The sequence below is a fragment of the Pteronotus mesoamericanus genome, unplaced genomic scaffold, assembly GCF_021234165.1.
Source record: "Pteronotus mesoamericanus isolate MK-2021 breed Mesoamerican mustached bat unplaced genomic scaffold, CSHL_Meso_final contig_199, whole genome shotgun sequence".
Taxonomy (NCBI): Eukaryota; Metazoa; Chordata; class Mammalia; order Chiroptera; family Mormoopidae; genus Pteronotus; species Pteronotus mesoamericanus.
In genome coordinates, this window is record NW_026555083.1 from 1 (window position 1) to 15,289 (window position 15,289).

Sequence of the window (15,289 nt, forward strand, 5' to 3'; positions counted from 1 at the left end):
GAAGAATACAATTCCTGAATTGAAGAACACAGTAGAAGGAATCAAAAGCAGGCTAGAAGAAGCTGAGGATCGAATCAGCAAGCTGGAGGACAAGGTAGAAAAAAGCTCCCAGAAAGAGCAAGAAAACAAATAAGGACTCAAAAAGAATGAAGAGGCATTTAGGGAATTGCAGGACAACCTGAAATGTAATAGTATCTGTATAACAGGGATACCCGAAGGAGAAGAGGATAAGGAAGGGATAGAGAACCTGTTTGAAAAAATCATGATGGAAAACCTCCCTAATTGGAGGAGAGACAATGTCACACAAGTCCAGGAAACACAGAGGGTCCCATTCAAGAGGAACCCAGTGAGGCCCACTCCAAGACACATCATCATTAAAATGGCAAATAGCAAAGACAAATAGAGAATCCTAAAGGCAGCAAGGGAGAAAGAGGTAGTAACATATAAGGGAGCCCCTGTATGGCTAGCAGCTCACTTCTCAACAGAAACACTGAGAGCCAGAAGGGAGTGGCAAGACATATTGCAAGTCATGAAAAGCGAAGGCCTGCAACCAAGACTGCTCTACCCAGTAAGGCTCTCGGTTAAAATGGAAGGCGAAAGGAGTTTCCCAGACAAAAGAGGGCTAAAACAATACACCTCCACCAAACCAGCACTGCAAAATATGCTAAAGGGACTGCTTTAAGAGGAAAAAAGAGAGTCTATGAATACCCAGTTTCTTTCACAGTAGACAATACGTGATATTACCAATATTTTTTAATACGTATTAATCTGATTGTGACAATGTGTTCTTTTAATTGTTCCTTTATTCGTTGCAACTAAACCCGTTTTTGTATATTTCTTGCCTATTTCTATTATGTTTAGAAAGTTTTAAATGACTTTTTGGTATTCTTTATCCATTTTTTGATTAAATGTTTGTAGAATTTTCTCCCTAAAAAAAAAAACCAAACAAAACAAACCACTTATCCTTTTTTAGATATGTTACAAATACTTTTCTATTCTATTACTTGTCCTTTAACTTTTTTTATATGTATATTACTGTACGGTCTTAAATGTTTAATATAGTCATATTGTCAATATTTTACTTTATAGCTTCTGGGTTTGAATATTTTACTTCGGGGTAAGAAAAATATTAGTTTGTATTTTCCCCTAAAAAGCCTTAGATTCTACATATTGATTTCAGGACTCACTTGAATATTTCTTGTATAATGTGTTAAATAGGGCTCTGTATTTGTTTTATTTCAAGTAATAGTGGTCCATGCATCTTATTAGTTGAATAAGCCTTATTTCCCCCATTGAGCTGAAATATCAACTTCATCATGTTACCTTGTTAGACAGATATATACATTTGTCTCTAGAATGCTCGTTATATTTCATTGATCTACTTGATTATTTCTGTATTGGTGTCATGTTGGTTTAACTGCTGAGACTTTATACTGGTTTTAAATTTTTTAATATTTTATAGGTAACTTTGACATAAAAAATAAATAAAATCTATATGCATTTAAGAGAGAGAGAGAGAGAGAGAGATGGAACTCCTACCTTTTGTGACAATATGGATGGAACTGGAGAATATTAAGCTAAGTGAAATAAGCCAGTTGATGAAAGACAAATACCATATGATCTCATCTATAAGTGGAATCTATTCAACAAAATAAACGAACGAACAAAATAAACCACAGGCATGGAAACATGAAGCAGACGGAAGTGACCAGAGTGGATGGGGAAGGAGGACAAGGGTGGAAAGAAGGGAAGAGACTAGACAAAGAACATGTATGAATGACCCATGGACATGGACAACAGAGTGGGAATTGACTGTGGGAGTGGAGGGTGGGGGTGGAATGGGTGGAAGGTAAAGGGGGAAAAGTTGAGATGTAATGGAATAAACATGATTTATAAATTAAAAAAAAAAGAGTATGAGTTTTATGTAAGTCTAATAAAAAACAAACCACGGGCACAATCCTGTGTAATGGATGCACAAAAGAGAAAGCAATCAGCCCGGGCTGGTGTGGCTCAGTGGACACAGCGCCAGCCTGCAAATCAAAGGGCCGCTGGTTCGATTCCCAGTCAGTGCACATGCCTGGGTTGCAGGCCAGGTTCCTGGTAGGGGGCCAAGTGAGAGGCAATCACACACTGATGTTTCTCTCCCTCTCTTTCTCCATCCCTACCTCTCTCTAAACATAAATAAGTAAGTAATCTTTGAAAAACACTGCCACAATGGGTGAAAGAGGTAGTGTTTCAAAAGTACCAACAAGCACTTACACAATCATCGTGGGGATATAAAGGACAGCCTAGGAAATAGAGGCAGAAACATTTTGCTAATTATATATGGTGTCAGATGCCTGTGAGATTTAAGAAGACGATCACTTAGTAAGTTACATAATGTCTAATCATGAAAGTAATATAATAATGTGTGTCAACTGTATTTGAAAACAAAAACTTTATAGAAATAAATAAATGAAGGAAGGAATAAATAAATTGAGGCCTGTTGGGCTTACCTTGCATTCCAAAGGAAAAATAAAAGCCCCAACCCACAACATATGCTGCTTCCCAGAGACTCAGAAACACTATGGACATACATATGCTGAAAATAAAGGGATGTAAACAATATTTCATGCAAATAACATCAAGGAGCGCAGGAAGATAACAATTTTAATTACTATGCACCCAATCACAGAGTGCCTAAGTACATAAGCAAAACATATGAGATCAGCAAGTGGAAAACAACATATAACATTACTAGACAACTTGCATATTCCCCTGCCAACAATGGCTAGATCACTTCCAAAGCAATAAGAAATCATTGAAGTTTGAAAACACTAGTGAGAAAACAGAACTAACAAATACATGCATAGCATTTGATCCAGCCCTGGCCAAGTGGCTCACTTACAGAATTGTCCCATGCACCATTAGGTTCCGGGTTTGATTCCTGGTCAGGGCACAAACCGGGATGACGGGATTGATCCCCTCTTTCAGGCACATATGGGAGGAAACCGATCGATGTTTCTCTTTCACAATGATATTTCTCCTTCTCCCTCCCTACTTTCTCTAACGATCGATAAAAATATTTTGCAATGAGGATAAAAAATACATATAGTTGTGGAAAACTGCAGGAACATAAAAAAATGCTTTTTCTCACTACTCAGTGTGAAATCTATTAGGCTTCTGGCAATACTTCTGGGTCAAACCCTTCCCAGTAAGGGTTCTGTACAGCAGGTATCGGGTCAGCAGGGAGAGAAGCGGGCAGTGCAAGCAAACCGGCCCTGCCAAGACCAGGATCTACCCAGAAACCTGGGGAAGCAAATAGTGCCTGCAGTCCACATGGAAAGACAGAGCAACCCCTGAAGAATGAAGGGTATGAGGAAATGCAAAGCCTAGTCCAGGACACTGGTGAGACTCAGGGTCTCTTTTTTTGAAACTGGGAGTGTATTAAAATCTGGGGCAATGAACCAAAAAACACACCCTGCAATATACGATCAGGGGTAAGTCCAAGACCACCTGGTGCTTTCCTTCACTGCCTGGGGGCAAGTCTGGTCAGGACCCTTAGAACTAAGGATAGAAGAAGCAAACTGCAACCCTGAGGAAAGGGAGTACAGGGCAAGCCAAAGAAGAGTTACGGGGAGAGTCGGTGTCTTACCCAGTGATGACAGAAGAGCATAGTTCTCCAGCATCACATCGAGATACAGGCATCTCTGAACCTCATCAAGGAGGAGCCATTCTCTCCTGGAGAAACGCATGGCGACATCCTCAAAGGTCACAACAACCTGTCAGAATTAGTAAAAATGGATCTGGGAACAGTATGTCTGAGACCCAGAGTCCTACCTTTCCCCACACCCAACCCCTTGCTGCAATCCCCCCCACCGCCCCCCGCCCCACCAATTCACAGAAGAAACCAGCGGCTGGTGCCAGAGCTGCCTGCTGTCTCACACAGTCCCATTTGTCACCCACATTAGAGACTGAAAGTATGCCTCTGTATGGTCTGAAATTAAAACTTTGTAACTAAAATTGAGTCATGGCTAGCAGCCATGTCCTAGGCCTCTATCTTCCTGAGGAGACTCAATTTTTACCTTCACCGAGCCCATCTTTGTTAACATACCTTTGGAATGGCAGAGTAATTTCCTTGTGTCTTACCCCTCAGGACACAGACAATGTATGACATCAGAGACCAAAAAACCCCTCAGTGTTCTTATTTTGGCAATTAGTTACGTAGTACCTATCTTTTACTCAGTTGTAAAAGAATTGTATCTACTCATCTTTACCTTTTCTTTAACATCAGGGATTTTCCTGCTTTATCTTCTCTCACCTCCCTAACCCATCACCAATGGATTTCAAGTTCCCAATGTATCAATCTTCCTTTTTTTTCCTGATGTATAAAATATATGGTGACATTGCCCCTTTCCGAAGAAGAGATTTTGTTTCCTGCAAATCGTCTTCAGTTTGGCTTAAATAAACATTTTAGAAAGTCCCTCCAGTCTGAATGGTACTTTTGTTGACACCGGAAACGGGAGCACCTTGGTATCACCAGTCACCTGCACTCAGGACTGGTATATCCCCAGGGTCTCTTCATTTGGAAGCTGGAAAATTACCAGGGGAAAAATCTTTGGACACTACAAGGTAATGTCACCGCACCATAGTGACCGGGACAGCCTTTTCCTTCCTTGTCTGCTTTCATAATGATGTTCAACGTCAGAACCTGTGGGAAGAAGCAGTCAACCATCTTCAGCTCCTGGGAAGCACGACTCAGCTGCGTCTCGGCCCGGCCCGGGAGTCTGGTGACCTCCGGACAAGCGTCTCCTCAGAGCTGCCGCTCACCGCCCCGTGGCCTTGGACAAGGGCTCCTCTTCCGGTGCCTCTGTCCTCCTCAGCACCCCACTCCTGTCGCTTTGCTATCTCAGCAGGAGCCTAAGAGGCTTTCAAAAGCATGACACGAACTCCCTCTCTCTCTGGCCTCACGACCATCCAGGGCTCCCAAGACCATCAGAAAGAAGGTGCCACCCCTCAGCTCCCAGTCAGGACGCGCGTCCCCCTCAGACCGTTGGGAGCTGACGGAAGGCCCAGGCAGGGCTGCGGGCCTTTCCGGGTCCACGACTCCCGCACGTGTTCAGAAGGAGGAACCTCAGCCGCTCACCCTCACCCTCCGCGTCACACCGTTTCCACCTCCGAGCGCCCAACGACCCCGGAGGCCGCGGCCGGGGCTGCAGGACGTGCCGGGCGCCCGGCTCCCGCGCTTCGGGGCTCGGCGGGCTCAGGGAGAGGGGGAGGGTCGGGGGACGCGCACTCACCTCCGCCGGGCGCCTCCACGCGGTCGCCGCCATCGGACTCTGTGGGCGGAGCGGGGCGCGAGGAGCGAGTCCCTGGGCACGGGGGCGCCTGTCCCGACCCTGACGCCGGACTCCCGGCAGCGGACTTGGCCTCACACCTCCTGTGGGGAGCGGCACGCTGGCGCCGTCACCACTCGATTCTGTGACCACGACACCGTCACCGGGTGAGACGGGAACCGGGAGCAGAGGAATTGCCCGCCAGGAGACACACGGAAGTCCCGCCCCGCAGTAGGGCCCGAACGGAAATGCCTTTTCTGAGGCTTTGTTGCCTCAGCCTCGATATTGGAAGGCTGCCTTCTGGGTAACATAGGTTGTGAACTCCAAGGCCGGGATCCTGTATTTCGCCAGCGGACTCCAGGAGTGGATTTGATGGTTTACTGCCCGACAATACCCTGATAATAGTGAATCCGCCCTGTAGCCGCCCCCCGGGATATGGTATCTTGCACAAGGAAGTGCATGTTACGCTAGGCCTTGGATTCAGGTCATGGGGCATGTGCCCTCTTCAGGCCGAATGTGGTTGGAGGACCTTGCTCTAGTCCCTGCTGCTGTCTCTCTTGCATCAGTAGGACCCACAATGCAAATAACTGCAATAAATAATATACTCATACTTATGTACATCTGTGCCTGATGCAGCCAAGATTCTCTGCTCTGCCTGGGCAGCAGTGTGACTGGAATCCTCACTAATTTGATCTGATGATGTCTCTAATGTAAATTACATTTTTTTTCTTCTTCAAACAGTGGAGTCCATTTTGAAGACAACAAAGACATGCTATTGCAGGAATTTATCCCAGAAAGTACAGGTAAAGTTCCAGACTAAACAACTGAATATCCTACTAAAACTAGTGACACTAGGTTGTTTGTAACAAAGTGCACATTGTAGTTTATGAAATATGCAATAACATGGGTGAAAAATAACTATACATACCTTAATTTATTATTTTAAAGGATTTTTAAATTCATTTTTGGAGAATGAAAGGGAAGGAGAAAGAGAAGGAGAAAAACATCAATGGGTGGTTGCCTCTCACAGGCCCACTACTGGGGTTCTTGCAAACAACCCAGGCAGTTGCCTTGATAGGGAGTTGAACCGGCAACCCTGTGGTTCACAGGGTGGCACTCAATCCACTGTGCCACTCCGGCTAGGGCTACATACCTTAATTTAAAAATATCATATTGATTAATAAATAAAAATCATTATGTCAGCCCTCATTGAGTTGCATGCAGTATTTTGCTGGTGGAGGGTCTTGCCTTCCTGTGAATGAAAGTGAATATTCTGAAGCTCAAGAAACCACGTTGCAATAAAGGGGGTTTTGCCCACATTACTGACACTGGGGAGTAGACTAATGACCTAGTTACCCCATCATGCATATGACAAAAATGTCACAGGAATATAGGACAAACCCTTGAGAAATGAAAAAACTTATATGAACATAAATGGGAACCTACTTGTAATTTCAATATCAATTAAAGTAAATTAATTGCTGGAAAATTGGGAGAAGTAAGTTCTGACAAAGTTCTTGGTGTTTGTTAGTGTGAAATGGTATTGTAATTATCATAGTGAAAGAGAGCTTGTGAGGAACATACATAAAGACTTATAAGTGAGATGATGATTAGTATTGCATTGTCAAATAAATTAGGAACACATTCAAGAATTATATTTAGAGTAAATAAAGAAATACATATCTATAAATGAGATTAGTTGAGAATTATTTTACATTACATGAAATATTACAGTAAACAAGAAAGTATGGGTCCTGGCCCGGTAGCTCAGTGGATTGGAGGTCGACACTAACACCACGGTTTGGGGTTTGATCCCTGATCAGGGCACATATAGAAATTAACTAGTGAATGCATGAATAAGCAGAACAACAAATCAACGTTTCTCTCTTTCTCCTTTTCTCTCTCTTAAAATAAATATTTAAAAATGAGTACATGTCATAAAAATTTAAAAATCAATAGAAGATCTGTAAGAGTTTCTTTTCCTATTTAAAAATTTAAAGTGCCTTTTTTCCTGTTTCTGATTGCACTAGTTGTTGACGTCTCCGTCTCATAAAATCTTTCAAATCTGGACCAGCAGAGGTCACTGCAGGTCTTAAAACATTGCAAAGTTTTTGTCCACCTGGGTCGGAGACATCATTCCCTCAGGCTACGTGGAGTCCCTTTGGAAATACTGAGCACATTCCAAATAAGCCCAACCAGCCATTCAACTAAGGAGATCTCCACTAACAAAGGCTACAGGCTGGATGGTTGGCACATACCGAGATGGGCATCAGTGGCCGTCTCTGTTTGGTAGTGAAGTCAGCACATTTATGTCCAGGAGCAGGGTGAAACTGTATCCAGATAATGGGCACAGTAGACACACAGAAGAAAGCCTACCATCCGATTGAGATGAAACTTTCACAGCAGATCCTCAGCACAGACAAAGATAAAAAAAACAGACCGTAGCTGAACCTGCAGGTGCTGCCTAAAAGCACCAAGGACAGAGTGAATGCACATGCCTATGGAAAATATTCCAGAGACAAGTTATTTTTTTCATAGACATTATTTCTATTTCTCTATTTATTTTATTTTTTAAATTTTAAATTTTATTATGTTGATACAGCTGTCCTAATTTTTCCCCTTTTGCCCCACCTCCACCCAGCAACCCCCACTCCTTCAGGCAATCCCCCAACCATTGTTCATGTCCATGGATCATGCATATAAATTCTTTGGCTGCTTCACATCCTACACTGTACTTTATATCCTAATGTATATTCTGTAACTACCAAGTTGTGCTGCTTAATCTCCTCACCTCTTCAGCCATTCCCTCACACCCCTCCTCCCATATGGAAACCATCAAAATGCTCTTCATATCCATGATTCTGTCACTGTTCTTATTGCGTAGTTTGTTTTTTAGATTCAGTTGTTGATAGATTGTCTTTTTTTAATCCATTTTATTCATAGATTTCATCTTCTTCATTTTCTTCTATAAGTCCCTTTAACATTTCATATCATAATGGTTTGGTCATGGTGAACTCTTTAGTATCTTCTTTCCCGGATAGCTCTTTTTCTGCCCTTTGATTCTGAACGATATCTTTGCTGAGGAGAGCAGTCTTGGCCAAAGGTCTCTGCTTCTCATAACTTTGGCTATTTCTTGTCAGTCCCTTCTGGCCTTCAGTTTCTTTTGAGATATCACCTGACAGTCTTATGAGAGTTCTCCTGTAGGTAACTAACTTCCTATGCTGCGTTTAAGATTCTCTCTTTACCTTTAACCTTTGGATTTTTTTTTCCCCTTAACCTTCCTCTTTTGTGAGGTGACCTGCATTCCTCACTCTGGATTATAGAATATAACACAAACTCAGTGGCAATATATTGTTTCCTGCATCTTAAATTTCCATTTCCGTCCTCTTCTTTCTTTAAAGATTTTATACTATTTTTTCAGAGAGAAGGGAAGGGAAGGAGAAGTAGAGGGAGAGAAACATGGATGTGTGAGGTGTACATAAGATTTGTTCTCCCTCAGTGTCCCGAAATGGGGACCAGGCCCACACCCCAACCATGGGTCCTGACTGGGAATTGAACGCCTCACTTTTCAGTTTGCAGGCCAGCAGTCAATCGATTCAGCCATACCAGCCACTGCCAGCCTTCCAGGTCAAAGTCACATCATGATCGGGCCTCTTTGCATTCATGTTGTTGGGGACTCTCTGTACTTCCCTTGAAGGTCCACACACTTTACAAACTAGGGAATTCTCTTTCACTCTTTATTTTTTTTATTAAGATTTTATTGATGTATATTTAGATAGAGGGGAAGGGAGGGAGAAAGACAGGGAGAGATATATCAACGGGTGTTTGCCTCTCGCATGCAGCCTACTGGGGACCTGACCCACAACCCAGGCGTGTGCCTTGGCTGGGAATCAAACCAGTGACCGATTGATTCCCAGCTGACACCCAATCTGCTGAGCCACAACAGCCAGGGCAATTTCCCTGTTTTACAAATAAATTTCCAACTTCTTGTTCTTCCTCTTTTCCTCCTGGCACCACTATGATGCAAATGCTGGATCTCTTGAAGTTGTCCCTGAGACTGCTTATGCTATCTTTATTTTTTTGGATTCTTTTTTCTTCTTGTTCTGATAGGTTGTTGTTTGCTTCCTTCTGTACCATATCAGAGCTACACCCACCAGGGCTCACCTCTTCTTGACAAAAGGCACAATCCTGACACAGACCTCTTGACAGAGTGGGAGGACAAATGAGCTGTACTGAATGAAGGTAATTTCTTCAGTTTGCCCACAACTTGGCCATGGAGTCAAACTACATCAGCCAAGGCTTCCCTGAGACCTAAGTGAGCCTCTGAAACAGGTGAGATAATAAGTAAATGATTACTGAAGAAATGAAACATGATGTCATGGCTTTTAACTCTTCTAGAAAATTCTCAGATTACACCTTATTATATCTTTCTCACTTCACAATTTTTCTTCAAGTTCTCAGGAATGAAAAGGACCCATACCTTGTAAGGAGGAGATACTTAGCGTAGCCACAGTTCCAGCAGAGCAGTATTACTTCTGTCATTCTTAGAATTAAGTCCCCTTTATGTACAAGCCATTGGGACTTACCTGTTCCTGGGCTTCATAGAGTATTTTCTCTTATAGCTAGTTAAGCAATGCTCATGTATAACTCCATTCATCAACATTAATACCTTTCTGTAGTTCGCTCACTCCATAACTTTTACACAAATAATCTGAAGTTGTCATGCAAACTATCAAAGGATTTACAGGTAAAATGATCATTTCCCTGCAAGGTGAAGAAATGCAACAATCCAAAACATCTTTCTAATGTTCACATGCCCACTTTCCAAACCTTCATAGATGGCAATATCACAGCCATTCTGGAACAGAATGTAAATTTTGAACATAACCACAATTTCCAGGTACATGTAAATATTCACAGATGTTAAAACTGCATCTTAGAAAATTCAGTGAGAAATTTCATGCTGAAATACAATTATTTTTGGCTGTGTCTGGTGTGGTAGCATGGGTTGACTGTCAGCCTGCGAACTGAAAGGTCACTAGTTTGCTTCCCAGTTAGGGAATATGCTTGGGTTGTGGGCCTTGTCCACAGTTGTAAGGGTGCGAAAGGCAATTGATAGATGTTTCTCTCACACAGAGTTTTTTCTCTTCCTTTTCCCCTAACTTCCCCTCTGTCTAAAAAATAAATTTTAAATAACAATTGCTTTCAGCAGTTAGAAAACAAATACTGACCCTTTCTGTCGGTGGACACGTGGCATCATTGAAGTCTCCCTTCTGTAGTCATCATGTCTAGGTAAGAGACTTCCAAAGACCTCCAACAGCTAAAGAAACTCTTTATTGGAGGTTTCAGCTTTGAAACACATGATGAGGCTCTGAGGAGAAAGAGCAATAGGGAACACTCACAAACTGTGTGATGAGAGATCCAAACACCAAGCGCTCCAGAGGCTTGGGGTTTGTCACACAAGCCACTGTGGAATAGGTGGATACAGCCATGAACGCACAGCCATATGAAGTGGGAGGAACACTTGTGGAACCAAAGAGCCTTTCTCAAGGGAAAATTCCCTACCCCTGCTTAGGTGTGGTTCAGTGGATTGATCTCTGGCCATGAAATCCAAATGTTGCTGCTTTGATTCCTATCAGGACACATGTGTGGATTGTGGGTGAGGTCCTCAGTTTGGGGCATGTGAGAGGCAACAGATCCATTTTACTCTCCCTCTCTCCCTACCTTACTCTCTCTAGAAATATATGTGAAATCTTTTTAAAAAATAATTTTCACACACTTGGTGCCCACTTAACTCTGAAGATTATTGTCAACAGTATAAGAGAAGACTGAATAATAACATTACCTAAGAGGTTACTTTTGAACAATGAGGAAAAATTGAAGTGATTGAAGTCGTCACTGACCAAGTGGCAAAAAAGAGAGGCTTTGCTTCTGTAACCTTTGATGATTGTGCCTGTGTAGATGAGGTTGTCACTTAGAAGTCCCACTGTGAATGGCCACAACTGTGAAGGGATAAGTCCTATCTAAGCAAGAGATGGTTAGTGCTTTATACAGCGCAAGAGGTAGAAGTGGTTCTGGAACCTGTAGAGGTGGTCATGGAGGTGATTTTGGTGCAAATGACATTGGTCATGGAGGAAACATGCGTGGTCGAGGGAGCTTAGGTGGCTGCTATGGTGGTGGTGGTGATGAGTATGGTGGCAGTGGGGATGGCTATAATTGATTTGGTAATGATGGAAGCTAATGTGGAGGTGGTGGACGATACAATGATTTTGACAATTACAACAACTGACCTTCAAATTTTGGACTCATGAAAGGAGGGAATTTTGGAGGCAGAAACTCTTGCCCCCATGGTGATGGAGGCCAACACTTGGCCGATCCAGGAAACCACGGTGGCTCTGGTGGTTTCAGCAGTAGCAGCGATGGCCATGGTAGTTTTGAGTACTGCCCGGAAACAATGCTCAGCAGGAGAGGGGAGCCAGGGAAACGATAGGATACAAAGATCTGGGATCTCAGCTAAGGATTGTGGCAAGGCCAGTCTGCTACAAAGACGACATGTTTTAGGCAAGTCATGTGAATGGGCAAAATGCTAGAGTACTGTGTATTTTAGTTTCTCTTTTGTGAAAAGTGTAAAACATTCCAATACAGTGTTTTAATGTCATTTTTTTTGCACCCATGCTCTTGAACGCTAAACAAAGCAGTCCGATTCTGACACTGAATAAATGTTTTTTAAAAATTATTTATTTCTTGAGAAGTGGGAAAGGGAGGGAGGAAAATAGGGAGAGAGCCATGGCCAGTGTGGATCAGTGGGACTAGCATCATCCAGGACCAAAGGATGCGAATTTGATTCCAGGTGAGGGCATGTACCTAGGATACAGGTCATCCCCAGTCCAGGTGCAGGTGTATAAAACAAATGATTCCTCAAATATGCTAAACTTATAAGAAACACTGAAAAGGCATTTCTACAGCATAAACTCTCTCAAATGGAAATTACTGACATAGGGAAAAAGACTTCCCACATTCACAGCAGGCATAATGCCATTCGCCAGGGTGAACTCTGATGACAAAGGAGGTGACTGAGACAGAAAAGGGATTTCCTGTGTTCACTGCACTCATAAAGCCTCTCCTCTGTGAATTCTCTGATAGCAACACAGGGTAGGTATCACTGTGAAAAATTTCCCAATTTCACTGCACTGGAAAAGCCTACATCCATTCTGAACAATTCAAAAATGAAAAACGCAAAGCTACTCATGTAAGTTTTCCCACATTTACCGCACTCATATGTCTTTTCGGCAGAAAGAACTCAACAGTGTTGAAGAAGGGCAGATCTTTGCATAAAGTATTTCCCACAATCACTGAACTCATAAGGCCTTTCCCCCATGTCAGCTTTCAGGTGATCAAGAAGGGAAGGACCCTGGTTAAAGATTTCCAATAAGCACCATACACAAAATAGTCCTCAACTTGTGGCTGGTCACAGCCAATGGCTTTCTTGCATCCCGTTGGGGTGTACTACTACTTTGAAAAGTCATTCTAACTTACAGACTGCCTTTGTTCTTTGCGTGGTATGCGCGCCCAGTTGCTCGAGATGTCCTGAGCTGAAGAGGAAGCCTTCTTCTACCTGACTAGAGGTACAAGGACTCCGGGACACAAGCACAGTGCAGCTCTTTGAAGTGAGACCCTGAGTACACTGCTTGTGAAACCATTCTCTCTTGTGTCCCCCTGTCTGGTCCTGGTGACAATGTGCTCTAAGATAAAATGCTTTTGAAAGTGCCCCACAGCTCAGCAGGGTCGGCCTCTGTTTTGTTCCCTGCTGCTCAAAGAACAAGAAAATGTTGCTTGATGTCAGTCCACAAGTCTCACAAGGGTGGCCCTTTGGGAAGACAAAGCTGAGCTGGGAGTGTCCGCCTGTGAGACTTTTACAGAAACACCCTCTTCAATGGGTCCCACCACATCCTCTGCTCCACAGCAGCAACCTGAACACAAACAAATGCTGGTGAAATACAGTGACCTCAGAGTGCCTTTTGAAAAAATGATTTTATTTATTTATTTCTACAGAGAAGGGAAGGCCATGAGAAAAACATCAGTGTGAAAGAGAAACATCCATCAGATGCCTCTGACCCTCTTCCAACTGGAGAGTCAGCCTGTAACCCAGGCATGTCCCTGTATAGGAAAGTGAACCAATCTTTAGGTTCACACGTCTCTGCTCCATCCACTGAGCTGCACAAGCCAGGACAGGGGGGTTTTCTCATCACAGATGCGCATCTGTCATATCACTGCATGATTCTCTGTGACAAGTTACGTGAAACTGAGATAGATACTGAAAATGTGGTGGTTGGGCATTATTAGACCCCTAACAGTAAATAATGAGTACCTCATTAAACAAAGGGCCCTGGCTGTTGTGGCTCAGTGGATTGAGCGCCAGAGTATGAAGTAGAGTCACCGATCGATTCCCAGTTAGGGCACATGGCTGGGTTGTGGGCCAGGTCCCCAGTGGGGGCGTGTGAGAAGCAATCACACATGAACATGTGCCACCCTGGACTCTCATGGCCTGTTTTGTGAATGACCACGGCAAACTTGCCTCTGAGAACTTCAAATTTCTTGGTAATATCTGGAACTACTCACAGATTTCATCTCAAATGAACCTATACTTTGTCAGCATAGATATGAAGGGGAATGCCCTGGGCCATACATCAGCATATCTCCAGGAATATTTGCCATCAGACACCAAAAAGTACACTGAATATTTGGACATCCACTGTCCTGCCAAGTAAAGACCTTACATTCTTCAGAACTCTGGACTCAGCTCATGGGACAGCAAGAAGACTGGTAGCTGAAACTTGTTCTCAGCTTAAAACTAATCACATAACAAGCACCTTTCTGCCCGAATGCAGATAAAATTATTTTTCGCCCTGGGTGGTATGGATCAGTGCATTGAGCACCAACTCTCAGCCCCAGCAGATGCCCAGGTTCTGGGACAGAGCACTATGTAGGCGTATGAAAGAAGCAACTAATCCATACTTCACTTGCACATCAATGCTTCTCACCCTATTTCTCCCTCCTTTCCCCTCTCTCTAAAAATAAATAAAATATCTTTTTAAGAAAGTTTATGGGCACTAGTAGGTTGAAAATAAAGAGATATGAAAAATATTCCATACAGATTAAAGGAAAGAGAGCAGGTGACGCTGAAATTGTAACATGCAAAACAGACAACCTCAAACACTGTCACAAGAGAAAAACGTGATGAAAAAATGAAAACGGAGTCAATCCATCAAAGGGATAACAATTTTAACTGCTATGCATCCAACCACAGACACCTAAGTATATTAAGCAAACCATATAAAATTGAAGCCAGGAAGTTCAACACAACAATAGTAAACAACTTAAATATTCATTCCCCTTTCAACTACAAGGAGATGTAAGCAATTCAAAGCGATAAAGAACTAATGAGACTTCTGCTCAAGGCGGGAGGCACCAGTAGACATGCCTTGCCTCTCGGGCAACCACAAAGAGAATGACAACTAGATCTGAAAACAAATGAAAACATCAACCGTCAGGAAATCGAGCTGTATGGAAGTCCAACAACCAAGGATTTAAAGAAGCCACACTCAACCCCATGGGTGCCTTTTACAGCGATGCAAGGCAGCTCCACCTAATACACAGGAACAAACACAGGAAGGCTGCCCAATCGAGGAGAAAAAAGAAATACGGCCCGAACGAAAGAACAGAACAAAACACCAGAAGGACCTACTCAATGAAATGGAGAGCAGACCTGTCGGATGCAGAGTTCAATACACTGGCAGTCAGGATGCTAAAGAACTCATTGAGTACGGCAACAACGTACGGGAAGAAATGATGGCTACATTAAGTGTTGATAAATAAAAATCAACAAGGAACCAACAGTGCAGGGAGGATAGCCGGGATTCAAATCAAGGATTTGGAACACAAGGAAGAAATAAATATCCAACCAGAACATAAAG